The 13,054-nt window shown below is 31.3% G+C and overlaps 1 protein-coding gene across 2 annotated transcripts in view; it reads right to left on the bottom strand.

The window, feature by feature from the left end:
- Positions 1–10,381, bottom strand: part of LOC123557070 (carbonic anhydrase-related protein 10-like) — a 74,194-nt gene extending 63,813 nt beyond the window's left edge. The window contains exon 1 of one of the 2 annotated variants that reach the window (XM_045348283.2): positions 10,249–10,381. The gene's annotated coding sequence lies outside the window, so the exon portion shown is untranslated. Of the gene's footprint in view, positions 1–4,318; positions 4,913–10,248 lie in introns of those variants that run through there. The other variant, XM_045348282.2, reaches the window with a different exon arrangement.
- Between the last annotated feature and the right edge of the window lie 2,673 nt (positions 10,382–13,054).

The following is a 13,054-nucleotide window of genomic DNA, read 5'->3' as shown; positions in this document are numbered from 1 at the left end:
ATTTTACCTAGTAGTTGTTAAAAAGTGTATAAGTGCATTTTATCTATTGCCTTTCATTATTATGTGTCACAATGCGTTCGGTCCGTATAATTGGCTACCCATATTCCTCTAAAATAAGGTAAAGTTTGAATTACTGTATCAAATGAATGAATACCGACGAATGTTCTCGGAAATCAATGATTTAACAAAGTATCTACTTAATGTCAATTGAAACACAGTGATCTATTATTTGCTCATGTTTGTGTTACAGGATATACACGGTGTATATTACCAACGACATTTACAATACATACTGAACAGATGAGAAGTGTTTCTGACCTTTTATAAAACTAAACGATAAGACGGGAAATTCAAAAAGAATAAGTAAGTCGTGTTACCAACGACAGTACAGCACATACTGAATATTCGAGCACTATTTCTGATATTTTGGTTAACGTCTCACCGACAAAATTATAGGTTTTAGGCGACTTTTCAACCTTTGTATGGGGAGAAAGACCCCAGTTGCCCCTCCAGGAATTATTTCATCGGGGACGGGCACCTGGGTAGAACCACAAACCTCCGGTAAGCCAGTTGGATGGCTTCTGCATAAATAATGAGGCCCTTCAGTGTTTCTGTACCTTTCAAATTATACGATATGGCGTGAAAACAAGTTATATTATTTATCAAATTTAAACGGAAAAAGTTAAATTACAAACGGCAGTATAGTTTCTACTAAATGAATGAGCAGTGTCTGAAACCTTCAATCTATTTCTGTAATGGAAGATGTATGGTTTAGTAATTTTTATTTGACAACATGATAAATATAGCATTCTAAACATTGAAACACAATTTATCAAGAATAATTGTATGTCTCCATTTATTCACGAAAATATCATGAACACGATATCCTCGTATTTTCAAGTTAAACTTTTATACGGAACATTTTTTCACTACACATGTAAAATTGATGCATATGAAAAACAACTACTGTGTGTAACAGCGAATCATTTGCACACTTACTGTGACGAAGACATAAAGGTCGAAACTAGTAAAGAATGTGTTGTCTTGGTAATTTTAAATCCTTTGACCTACACACTTACTATAGAAATATACGTCACCAAAAATTGGTGCAATATGACAGACAGAATACAAAAAAAATTATATAAATGCAACTCTTTTCCATATTTTGCTTTCTTCAAAGTAGACAATTCAGGCTATTAATGAGCGTTATGTTAATTATTGTTAACTGTTCTACTTCTGACATTGTTAGAAACCTCAATATTCACTGACTGTATATACCATCTGAAGGCATGATCTTTAGAACTTATATTTATCTATTCTATATCTATTCTTTTTCTGCTCGAAGACTTTACCTTACAGTCATATATATTTATGTATATGTTCATGGAAATGTCAAAGATCTTGGATATCTAAGCAATTAGAAATATAAGTTTACAACACAATTTATCATTCTTTTGTAACCATGATTGTACAGGCAAATCCAGCATTTTATTTGTTAACAATTAATTATCAAGAACTGTTTTAGCATTTTTGTTTTGGACAATGTCGCTAAAAGCAGGTCTTAATAAATGCGGTGCACTATATACCCTAACTCTTGCAACGGAATCCGTGTTCACTTGAAATGAAACAAATAAATGTATTTTGAAAACTGTAAACATCTAAACAGAATACATTGTATAAACAACACAATACAGTGAAACAATATACAAAGTGGTTAAATTAAATGCACTGAATATGCAGAAACAAATATTATAAAGATACAGTTGGCATAATTTACAATGTGTATGGTTTATAATTGATAATATACTGCCAATCCCGTATTATGTTGAGTTTAATTTTTATATGATATAATCTTATTTGCTTACTATACAATGCTAATATATATATGCTATACGAATGTGTTTCTGTTCTTTTCCTGTACAAATATTTCATCAAATAAAGCACAGAATTAAATCCATTTTAAATCACATTTTACATTTGTCATTAAACGATAAAAGCACAGTAAATAAAAGGAGCATTTACTAATCCAAGTGAAATGTTTGTTTTAATCTTGACAAAGGAATAATCAAATCAGATAAAAATTGGCAATAGACATTAATAAACATCTCTGTCTTCAGTAGAACTATCCCGATCACATTTATTACCATCGGTGGAATATATTGTATTAACTCTTGTTTCTTGTCGGATTATTTCTCGACCACAAATAATACTTCGCAAAGAATTCCCACACCAGATCGCCATTACCGGTCTCCTTAGCCGTGTAGTAAAATTGTAAAGTCTTTGATAACGAATCACTCAGCCTTCAACGATGTGGGTTAGAAACCTCGCTTGGGACGTGCCTGCCCAACTTTTTAATCAATGTTCATGGCTCTGGAATCTGGTACATTTGAACTGGATTGGGTTGGTATGACTAAACTCAACCAAAAAAGAAAGTGAGAGAATAGAATGTCATTAGAATAATTGTTTACCTAGATATTATATCTGATCTAACTGTCAAGTACACGACAGTTCTAACACTCTTAAATTGAAAAATAAAATTGATGGAAAAAAATTGCATGACATATCTACTTGCTAACAACTGCAGCCTTTGTTTACCAATATGATCACTGATGATAAGATCATCTAAATGTTTAAGAGTTGAACATAGTAATACTGCAAGCCATACAATTTTTCAAGATTCAATGCATTATTTCTTCAGTAACACATTTTCTGTAGCGAAACAAGTTACGCGAAATAATGTAACAAAGGATGCAGGAATTTCAAATCAAAAATGAAAATTGCAAAAGCTTGAACAAATTACTTTTTTGCGTGCAAATATTTTCAGAACAACTTGTGTGTGTGACGCGGGAATTACTTCGGAATCGCTATCAGTTGCTTTTTTCCAGAAGAATGTTATTCATTTTAGCTTTTTTATGACCTGTATCTTTTAGTACCCTCTCTAGCGTGTAAGTTGTAAAGAGCCCAAACACCAGACTCCTGTATCTAAACCAATGGCAGTACATATTGCGTTGAGAAATTATAACAAGACTTTAAGTTGTCTATATTTATGAGTCATTCTAACACTTTTAAGATTTTCTTTTATATAAACAAAGGATTTTACCGTGTATTGTCTTGTCGATTCGCAAAATGAACTACTTTTGGCTATTCCGGTTTACTCCCGTGTATTTAAAACTGCATTTTATTCCAGATTAGTATCCCTTCCTGGTGTAATTCGAACGTGCTTTTTCGTTCAGATGCGTCGTAACTAATCACTCAGGCGTTCGGCCTTCGTGATTAGATTACCAAGCATCTGAACACAAATCCGTGTTTTATTTACCAACAAAGCACGCAAAAATAAAATCTATTTCCCAATTTAAAAAGTCTTGCGTTTATCAATGAACAAGCTAAACACTCATTATGACTGTTAAATTGTTACCAAATCTGGTGACTTTAGTGTACACATTCAAACAATATATGATTGACAGAAATAAACGTGTAAAATAAATCCAAGATCAAATGTTCTTTTTTGTCCAGAAAAATGTTGTTACATTTATGATATTATTCTTACTTGTTTCACATTTTTAATTGTTCTCATTACAGGTTATTGATGACAGGTTTTTGATGAAAGGTTACCTTATAATTATGTCAAAAAAATCATCATCTAATTGCTGCATTGCGTCTCATATTGTAAGTCTGTACAATTAGTGAAATTTGTTCTTTTAAGATCCATTGTCCTAAATTAACAGTAACTTAATTCTTATGTAATGAACCGGAAATTGCAGCCTGTATACAATATCTTGCTGACTATCAATCTTTATTCAATAATAATGCAAATTAACACTGGACTGTTACAGGGATTTAACAAAATGAATGCAAGTTATATCACTCTTTCCTTTATAGTAATTATTCAGAAAATGTAATACAACATGATATATTTTAAACGCATGATATATTTTAAACGCCTAATACACTAATATGCTTTGAAATTTTAAAGTTTTTTTCTGCAACAAGATGTGTTATCTTCCATGAAGAGATTGATACATATACTGAATACAATCAGTTACATTAACATATAAATACCGAACAGGAGGCTCAACTTTTATCAGTTACACCTGAGCTCAATATACTTCCGTAACGGTTAAGCTCACGTGTTTCTGTGTTTCAACGAATAGCGAGACAAACAAACTTCATATCATTCATTCTTACCAGCAAAACATGTTAAACAGAATCAATGGAAGCCGAGGCTAAAAATCGCATTACAATTATAAAAAAAATGTTTAAGCATAAAAAGTTACACGTCTTGTACACTTGGGTTAATAATGAATTCTTAATGTTTTACCTGCTTTCAATATCAATAATATATGAGAATTCCACGTAATCACTTTTCGAGTAACAGCTGAATGATTAAGACTGATATGCAATTTCTTTATACAGATGCACTACGAAGTAAGTAGCTGTTTCCATTATTGCATGCTTTCAATGTATATTGATCGAAATTTAACTGTCAATATCAGTATAGTTACTTATTATTGCTTACTGATATTAAGAATACATATATCAAATAATCTTCATTTAAAATAACTTGTAAAATTATGAAACTATGAACCACAACTGACAACTAAAACAAATTTGAGAAATTGCATCCGCTTTTTCCGTATCACATCAAATCCTTGTTAGAAGATTAAAATACATTCCTTTAATTTTTATCAAATAAACCAGCAGTAACGTTAATAAAAACCGACAAATTGACACTAAACGTTTAAATAACCATTTAATAGCTTTAATTTTGCTCTTGTTAATAATTCAATACTGCGATAAAAATATCCAGGCGTCTTGGTAACTTCTAGAATTACTTTAAATTATTGGTTGTCGGCAAATAATCCTCACCAAGAGACTGCTATAAAAGAATGCCATTAGGATCATTGTTAGGCAAAGTTTCAGAACAAATTACCAAGCGTTTGTAAGATATCAGACTATACGATGAAAACTTCCCAATGTATCCAAATTCCGATACCTACTTGTTCAAGATGCCTTAATTTGCCAATTCTCTTGGCTGTGGTCAGTTCAAGATCAATTGTTTGCTTTCATTCAACAAAAGTAACAGACTAATCTCAAGCAATCACAGCTTTATTTCCCTTGGAAACAACAGGGGTTCACCTTATTAATGATCATTGAAAACAATAACCGAACGGTCTTTAATCGTTTGAGACAAAGTCTATGTATAATAAGATGACGTTTAAAACAATGCATATTTCATGATAACATATTCAGGTACTGATTGATCGCGAAAATAAAGATTTTCCGCTTAGTCGTAGATGTCTTGGTAATTTAAAATATTCAGTGATTTCATAACTATAGGTTTGATAATCAGTACAATTCTACGGTTGGGGTTTTGTCGCTTGCATTGCTCTTTGATGACTTGCAAATTTAGGTTAGATATGACAATATTTGTGGTAATAGTTTTACGCTCGATAAGCATCTTATTCATGATCCTTTCAGTCATTTTTGAGATTGAAATTTTGATAACATATTTTGCAGGAATTTCAGGTTTAAAGTCCAAGTGAGACTGTCATATATTGAATAGTCACTTCAAATAGTCTTTAAAGTAACACTTAGTTTTAAACATGCTTTGTAGATATAAATAACAAATGAAGTTTCATTATCAAACTTTTAGTTTTAAACATGCTTTGTAGATATAAATAGCAAATGAAGTCTCATTATCAAACTTAGACTGGGAAACAGAAAATGTTTTGTGAATCGGAGGCCAGAAATTTCAAAGGAACAGTTGAAGTATGATAATGGTATTTTGTTTTTAGTCCTATGATTGATCAAATATTGCATCAAATACCTGTATGAACACTCGACATGGTACTCGAGTTTTAAATATTTACCATGTCCTTGAATTTAGAAATAAGGTATTAAACAAAGGCAATCAATATATGTGTCTATAACATCCTCTAAAAAGACACACCCATATTTAAACCTCTCTACAAAAATTGATTGTTTTTATTTTCTCAATATTTCTTATCCATGTTTAGTAGCAAGTAATGATGCGGAAAAAAACTAAATCATATTGTGTGATCAGCGTACCTCATCAATCACTTCGTCAGTCATCTATGCTTATTTATAAGGCGAAGACATCTAAGAGTCCAAATGGTCCAATCTGTTTGATTCGCTGAAGTTTCTGCCAATTTCCGCCGAGCTTTTATGTTAAAATATATATTTATTTGAGGTCTTTACAGTCTATTGGCACGTTTTCATAAGGGAAGAAATTGCTTAGATATGTAATTTACTAAAGTGGTTTTAACCTTTGTACAAGCCCTCAATATATCTTGTATATCATCAATGGAAACTTGGCACGGTTCAGATAAAATATAGCGACTGGTGAAATATAACAAATACAATGGATGAGTAATTGTGTCCGTCTGCATAATATACAATGTAAAGCAAACACGAAAACTATACTGTCTGCTCACATGCCAAATTATAGAAATTGATTTCCCAAATAAGATGTGTAATGAAGTGAATTTAATAAACAGTTTATTGCCTATTTTTTCCCACCAGCTAAAACCACCAGAGAGGAAATCAAACAGAAACCAGACACGCTATTACAGAGACGGTCAGGATATGACATCATAAACATATTGGAAAATAGTTTTCACGTTTCAGTACAAACACATTATACAAACATATTAAACATACAACATCATACGTCACGAAGATACTTTCACGTTTGTTGTTGATACAAAACACTATTCTGGGCGGATAGACTCATCACACATTTACTATTTACTACTTTTATAAGTGTAGTTAATGTATTTCCATGAGCCAAATGAACTAAGAGCAGACTCCTAAGTACCTTTTGCAGACTATTATTACAACAATAAATTAATAATAGTAATAAATTAAATAATAATTATAATAATAAATGATAATTATAATGATAATGATAACAAAAATAATAATAAAAGTTATATTCTGAGTATATAATTAACATATAATTTATTTCCTATATGACCGCCTATGTAATACATGTATATACAGCAATACCAGTAGCAAAAATTCAAACATGTAAGTACCATGATCAATGCTCTAAACAATGATAAGGCTTTTCGCAAGAAGTAACTATGCAATAATTATCTATTTTGCATACATGTGCAATTATCTATTAGTATTGTAAAATTTTAAAGCTAACATAGATAATTATGTTTGTAAGTATCATAGCATATCATCAGAAACAAACACTAAGTTATGTAACAGTTATTGTTGTCATAACTTGAAAAGTATCAAGCAATATGCTGAAGAGTGTTATATCATAATAAAAGAAACATATTCTGGAAATGCTCCAATTTTTTTGCAGGAGCATTGTTATATAAAGTGGGAACTATTTCTGATAAAATGTAATAGTAATGTCACTAAATAACTGAAATCACTTAATAACTGAGCAATAGATTTCGGATTTCCTAAAATAAACCCCAGCAAATATACTGTTATTCCTAATCACAACTGAACCTTAGCAAGAACATAGCACTTACAACATCTGTCTAATCATTAACTGAATATTTATATGCCTGATTGATTTGTGATAACCTCGACCTACACAGATATATTTATTAGATTTCCAATTATTTTAACATCTTGCAGAGCAGTACAAACAATATTTAAAAAAAAAAAACCCGTAAGAACTGCTTCCAAGCTAAACCGTCTGGGTTTGTAAATGGTATATATCCTCAAGTGGAATGAATTCCTGTTTTTATAACCAGAACAATTTTGATTTTGGTTGTAATCAATTAAACTGGTAAAACGTAAATTTAGCGTAATTAAACGCAGAGTACTGGCATTTTCGTTGATACTCTGTTCTTTCTTTTCTAATAGCCGACTCCAGAGAGAATTCTGTTCATATACTTTTTAATCAATTTGAAATAATACGAAAGTATTCCTCTGGATCAGAAAACCTGTCATTTGTTATCGGCATGTTACACATCGCACCAACACAATTATAGGTCATATGGCAGCTCTGATGGTGCATGCAGACCCCAGAAATCCCTCCGTGCATTATTTCCTGGGTAGAACCACAGACCTTCCGTACATGTACATTGAAGATCAATATCTATTTCAAAGGTGTGCAACATTTTAATGTATTTATATTGATTGTATTTGAATTTCATTTGAGTAGATATTGATATGTTTATTTGGTACTGAAATAAACGTGCTTTATAACATAGACTACATGTTCCGAAATTCTTGAAAACAGAATTTCCGTACTTTAAATCTAAATCTGGCTTAATATGTTCGTGGGAAATTCAAGTTAGTAACCTGGCCCTACTAAGTCAATGCCCTCTGCTATATTTTCACTATCATGTTATCTATGTGTGTTACAATATCGCTATTTGCAGTAGTTATAAGTTTAACTAAATCTGCTATAAAATGGTGGTAAATTATTCCAAAACATGCAATTATCATGAAATACGATCATGTACATCGATATTCACAATCAGTATTATACGTAAGTGAAGTAAGTAAAATCATTCAACTTTCACAAAAGTTAATATGCATTTATGGAAAACCTCTAGCCATCATTTAAGACAAGTTTTATCCACCTCTTCCAGAAGAAATTACAAATCTTAAACAAAATTTATCATTAAAAATGTAGGGATAATACACCTTTTTGTGTATTAACGTCTGCAGAAGCCCGCAGGATTGTTTGTGACCGATCACAAATATATCCCAAGGGCTTCTTCAGATGCTAATACACAAAACAAACGTGTATTATTGCTATTCTTGCATAAAAACATAACACGATGACTTAATGTATTGTTTTTATATGTGATGACTTTACGATTCCTGTACATCTTTTTAATACAATTCTGTTGTTCTTGGAAACGGTAAACATGTTTTAAATATCCATAACCAGGGCCCAGAAATCAACAATATTACCAAAAGCACATTCTGAAAATAGATTTTTAAACGATTTTTTATCTTTCGTTATAACAAACATGAAATTTACAATAATTGTTCATATAACTTCAAAATTTTGTAAACAGGAGCATAATTCCAAGAATAATAACTTTACATTCGCGTTAGTTTGAGTACGGACACATTTGGAGTACGGATGAGTACGAACGTAGTGTCAAGCTTTCAAGCTGTTTATATAAATTCTTCCAGAAATTAGATAAAAACATACCGGCTGATACTTATCAAAATCATAATATGATTCCTAAAAACAAACAATCGCACAAGTTACACGCGATTCTTAAACATTACGGTTATCAACAAAAACTGAAACGACGCTGAGTTCTGAAAGGGGAGTAAACAAGGGAAGGTGCAAGTGGGCAGTGCATTTGGCGTTGGTAACTGATACAACAAAACATTCTATGGTTTTGATTGCATCTTTTATGCTACAAAGAGACGCACATACCAGATGTCAATCTGCGGAAAAATACATGTACGTCCCTGGGAAAGCATTTTAAAAATCAAAATCATGTATTAACAGCACGTGAATTGCCTTGTTTGCACACGATTTTTCTCCCGTTAATACATGGGTGGATCCAGGGAAAAAAGTAGTTTTTATACAAGAATGTTTGTACATGAAAGTCAAATTGATGAGTTATATTATAGATTAAAATTTAAAACAAAAGTTTCAAAATTGCACAAAATCATCTTATTTTCTGTCAACCCAAACCATATATTCTATATTACTTATATTTCTAAAAACTGTCTTATTTAGAACCATCGTCAAGCCTCTTTCCATATTAACAATACGTCAAAACCGAATCAAAATCATCTTAGATCATTGTTTAAACATGTATCCACATTTCATGGAATGGTACTTTTCAAGCGGCATTTTAGCGTTGTTTTCTACCCAGCTCTATGTTTTAGAATCAGTGTCGACAAGAAAAGATACTACACGCTGCACAGAATAGGAAAGTAACTGCACAAAAGTTTCTATTTTTCGATTAAAATTTAAGGTTTCAAAATGACGTTCTTTCAAATGATAGTAAGTATTTACCAATATTATTGATTCATGTACATCTAAGTTTAGGTTATATTTGTATTAATGTTAGATAAAGGATTTTTTTCTTACGCTGCAAAATGTTATATAAAACTTAATCGCATTGCTTAAATTATACAAACTACACAAAAAAAACAAAACCGGTCAACAGTTTTTTGTACTATAAACTACCCAAATCGTGATAATCTTACTGATAAATATAACCAAACATGCATTGTCACGTGTTACACAAAGTTAATAAATTATTAAAACCATACCTGTTTTCAATATCGATGCTATAATCAGCACAGTATGAGAGTTGCAGAAACACATTGTTGCATCAGCATTTGCTTTGAACAACTCAGATCTTAGATGATTAAAATCAGCTAAATATCTTCTTTATTTCCCCGAACACATCTGAAATATTAATGTAAATTTATTGTACAGCTGTACAGATAAATATTGGTCGTGTTTTCATGCAGTTGTAATAACAACATAAATTCAGCATGAAAATTATAGTATTGAAATAACAACTTCATGCATTTGATGCTTACAATTAGAATAATTATTATAAATTAAGAAATTTGAAAGAGTTAGCTTTCACAATACTATTTCCTAAATCAGTTTGAAAAAATAATGCTAATGTGTATATGAGCCGCGCCATGAGAAAACCAACATAGTGGCTATGTGACCAGCATGGATCCAGACCAGCCTGCGCGGATCAGGATCCATGCTGTTCACTAACCGTTTCTCTAATTGTAATAGGCTTTGAAAGCGAACAGCATGGATCCTGTCCAGACTGCGCGGATGCGCAGGCTGGTCTGGATCCATGCTGGTCGCAAAGCCACTATGTTGGCTTTCCCATGGCACGGCTCATATTATTATTTTTAATTTCACTTCTGTTATGATTGCCATTCGGTAAAAATCAGAACACTTTTTGTTTGAGATGATAGAAGGGGCATTATAAAATGTTTCTAACCAATTAACTTGTCCAACATCCAGCCTTTTGAATTATCTTAAAAGCTTTTGCATTGAATCTGCTTTTAATGTTTACCTGAACAAAGGCCTTGATTTATCAATTCCCTTTATGATGATAATTAAAAACCCAATTATGTATCTTAAAAGACGAAAGCTTTAGTTTTGTTTGAAACAAAAGGTGTTTCTTTCCAATGATCGCCGTTATGATTGAGCATCAAAGCATATAAAGCTGACGGAACTGCTTCTCAGAAACAAACATTTCAAAAGTTTTCAAAGGATTTCTGTTCATTAACGGTTGTTTACTATCATTGATATTGCATGACTACTTACACCAAGTACTGATATATCGAGCGATTCTGTAATCTTGCATTTAAATGCCTATGACTTCGTGACGGATGATTTTAAAGAATAATAATGTTACTTTAACAAGGGATCGTATAACCGTATGAATTCTTTACTCATTCTGATTGTCTCATATTGAAAATATTTGATTCACTAGAATCAGTTTCTTTATCATTTAAAGTAATGTTTTCAAAGATGGTCGAAACTGGGAAAAGGGGTAGATTTTTTTTTTGTGTAACAGTATTGTTCCTCGAGATTTCCAACTACAGTGTGTGTTAACAAATATACGGTTAAAACTGGAATAAATATGCAAAGCAGAAAGTCGTTTATATCAATGGTGTGCCTAATTTAAAGACTTTTTAGTTTGGTCATATTTATACATGTACGTATGGTATGATAAGTATGGTATGAAAGTATCAGTCTCTGTTACTGCATGATTTACTAGAATTCACAAGTTCATTTCACTGCAGATAAATGGCATGAAACGATTGCGAGAATTGGATATGCGATCATAAATTCATTTGATTGAAATAAACTGTTTTTATTACATTTCAGAGTTACAGGAAATTGAGACCAGAACATATCTAGATATTGTCTTCCAGCATATAAGAACATTTTTTTGTGACCGTCTGATATAACATACATCAACTGCATAATGTGGTGTGGTTTTTAAACTTCTCTAGACGTTTCTTAGTTTGTTTCTCAGTAACTATTGTGTCTTATGATTGTGTTTTTAAATACTAAGAAATAGATAGGGTTTAAATATTTGGGTTACTAGGAAATGTACTATGAAAAAGCTATAACATGATCATTTATTTAGTCACTACAGTGTTTGTCTGTAGTAACGTGTCCTCACAATTTTGGAAATAATTAGCTTTATAGCCTTTTTTAATTGCAAGTATCTAAATGCAAATCGATGGGCCTGTTCAAAAATAGATTATTAAAAGTTTGATTTTTAACGGCATGAAATATGTGTCTTTTAGATTCCTAGGAGCCTGTCGCTATCACTAGTCCACTTGCCGTACGGCTTATAATGAAGTTTTGTTCTGACATACACATTTCAATCTAGAACATTTCATTATCATGGATGCAATATTACACACAGAGGAATGACTAATATGCTATTTAAATGTAACAATGTGAAGGCGGTTTCAATATCTTTTGCCATCAGACTTATTTGGTCTCTCCAACCTCCCAAGGAGGAAACAAATGCTCTTCTGTTAGTTGTTCTACTATATTTTCAATATATTTTAAGAAAATTTTAAATATGTACACTCATGGATAAAATCAACTAAGTCATGGCAATATAATATAATATAATATGAGCGATATAACTTACGTTATTTAGTTGAAGACGTATAAATTTAGTATAAATATGTCCAAACATTTACTGTGGATGTTCATGCACAAATGTGATGACATATTTTTAAATAATTCTAATTTCTTTTCTGTTTTAAGAGCATACATATAATGATCAAGAAATCATAATTAAATGAACGCATTATTTACAAATCACTTACTTTCAACACTGTTTACTTAATGCATTAAACAGTTTTCAATTCAATGTTTCTCTGTTCTCTTATAACGTATGTAAAAGTAATGCTGTTATGTAGCTCGATAGACATTGCTGAATAAATTAAATGATATTTCCATTTGATTATAGTCAAAACATGAATCAAATGCAAATTGTTTTATCTCAATAAAAAACTTTCAACACAGTATGTCCTTTTACTGAAATAGTTTTTAATCCACAAATGACCCACA

This window comes from Mercenaria mercenaria, chromosome 5 (genome assembly GCF_021730395.1).
Source record: "Mercenaria mercenaria strain notata chromosome 5, MADL_Memer_1, whole genome shotgun sequence".
Lineage (NCBI taxonomy): Eukaryota > Metazoa > Mollusca > Bivalvia > Venerida > Veneridae > Mercenaria > Mercenaria mercenaria.
The sequence above is the reverse complement of the archived record's forward strand: the minus strand, read 5'-3'. Positions and strand labels throughout refer to the sequence as shown.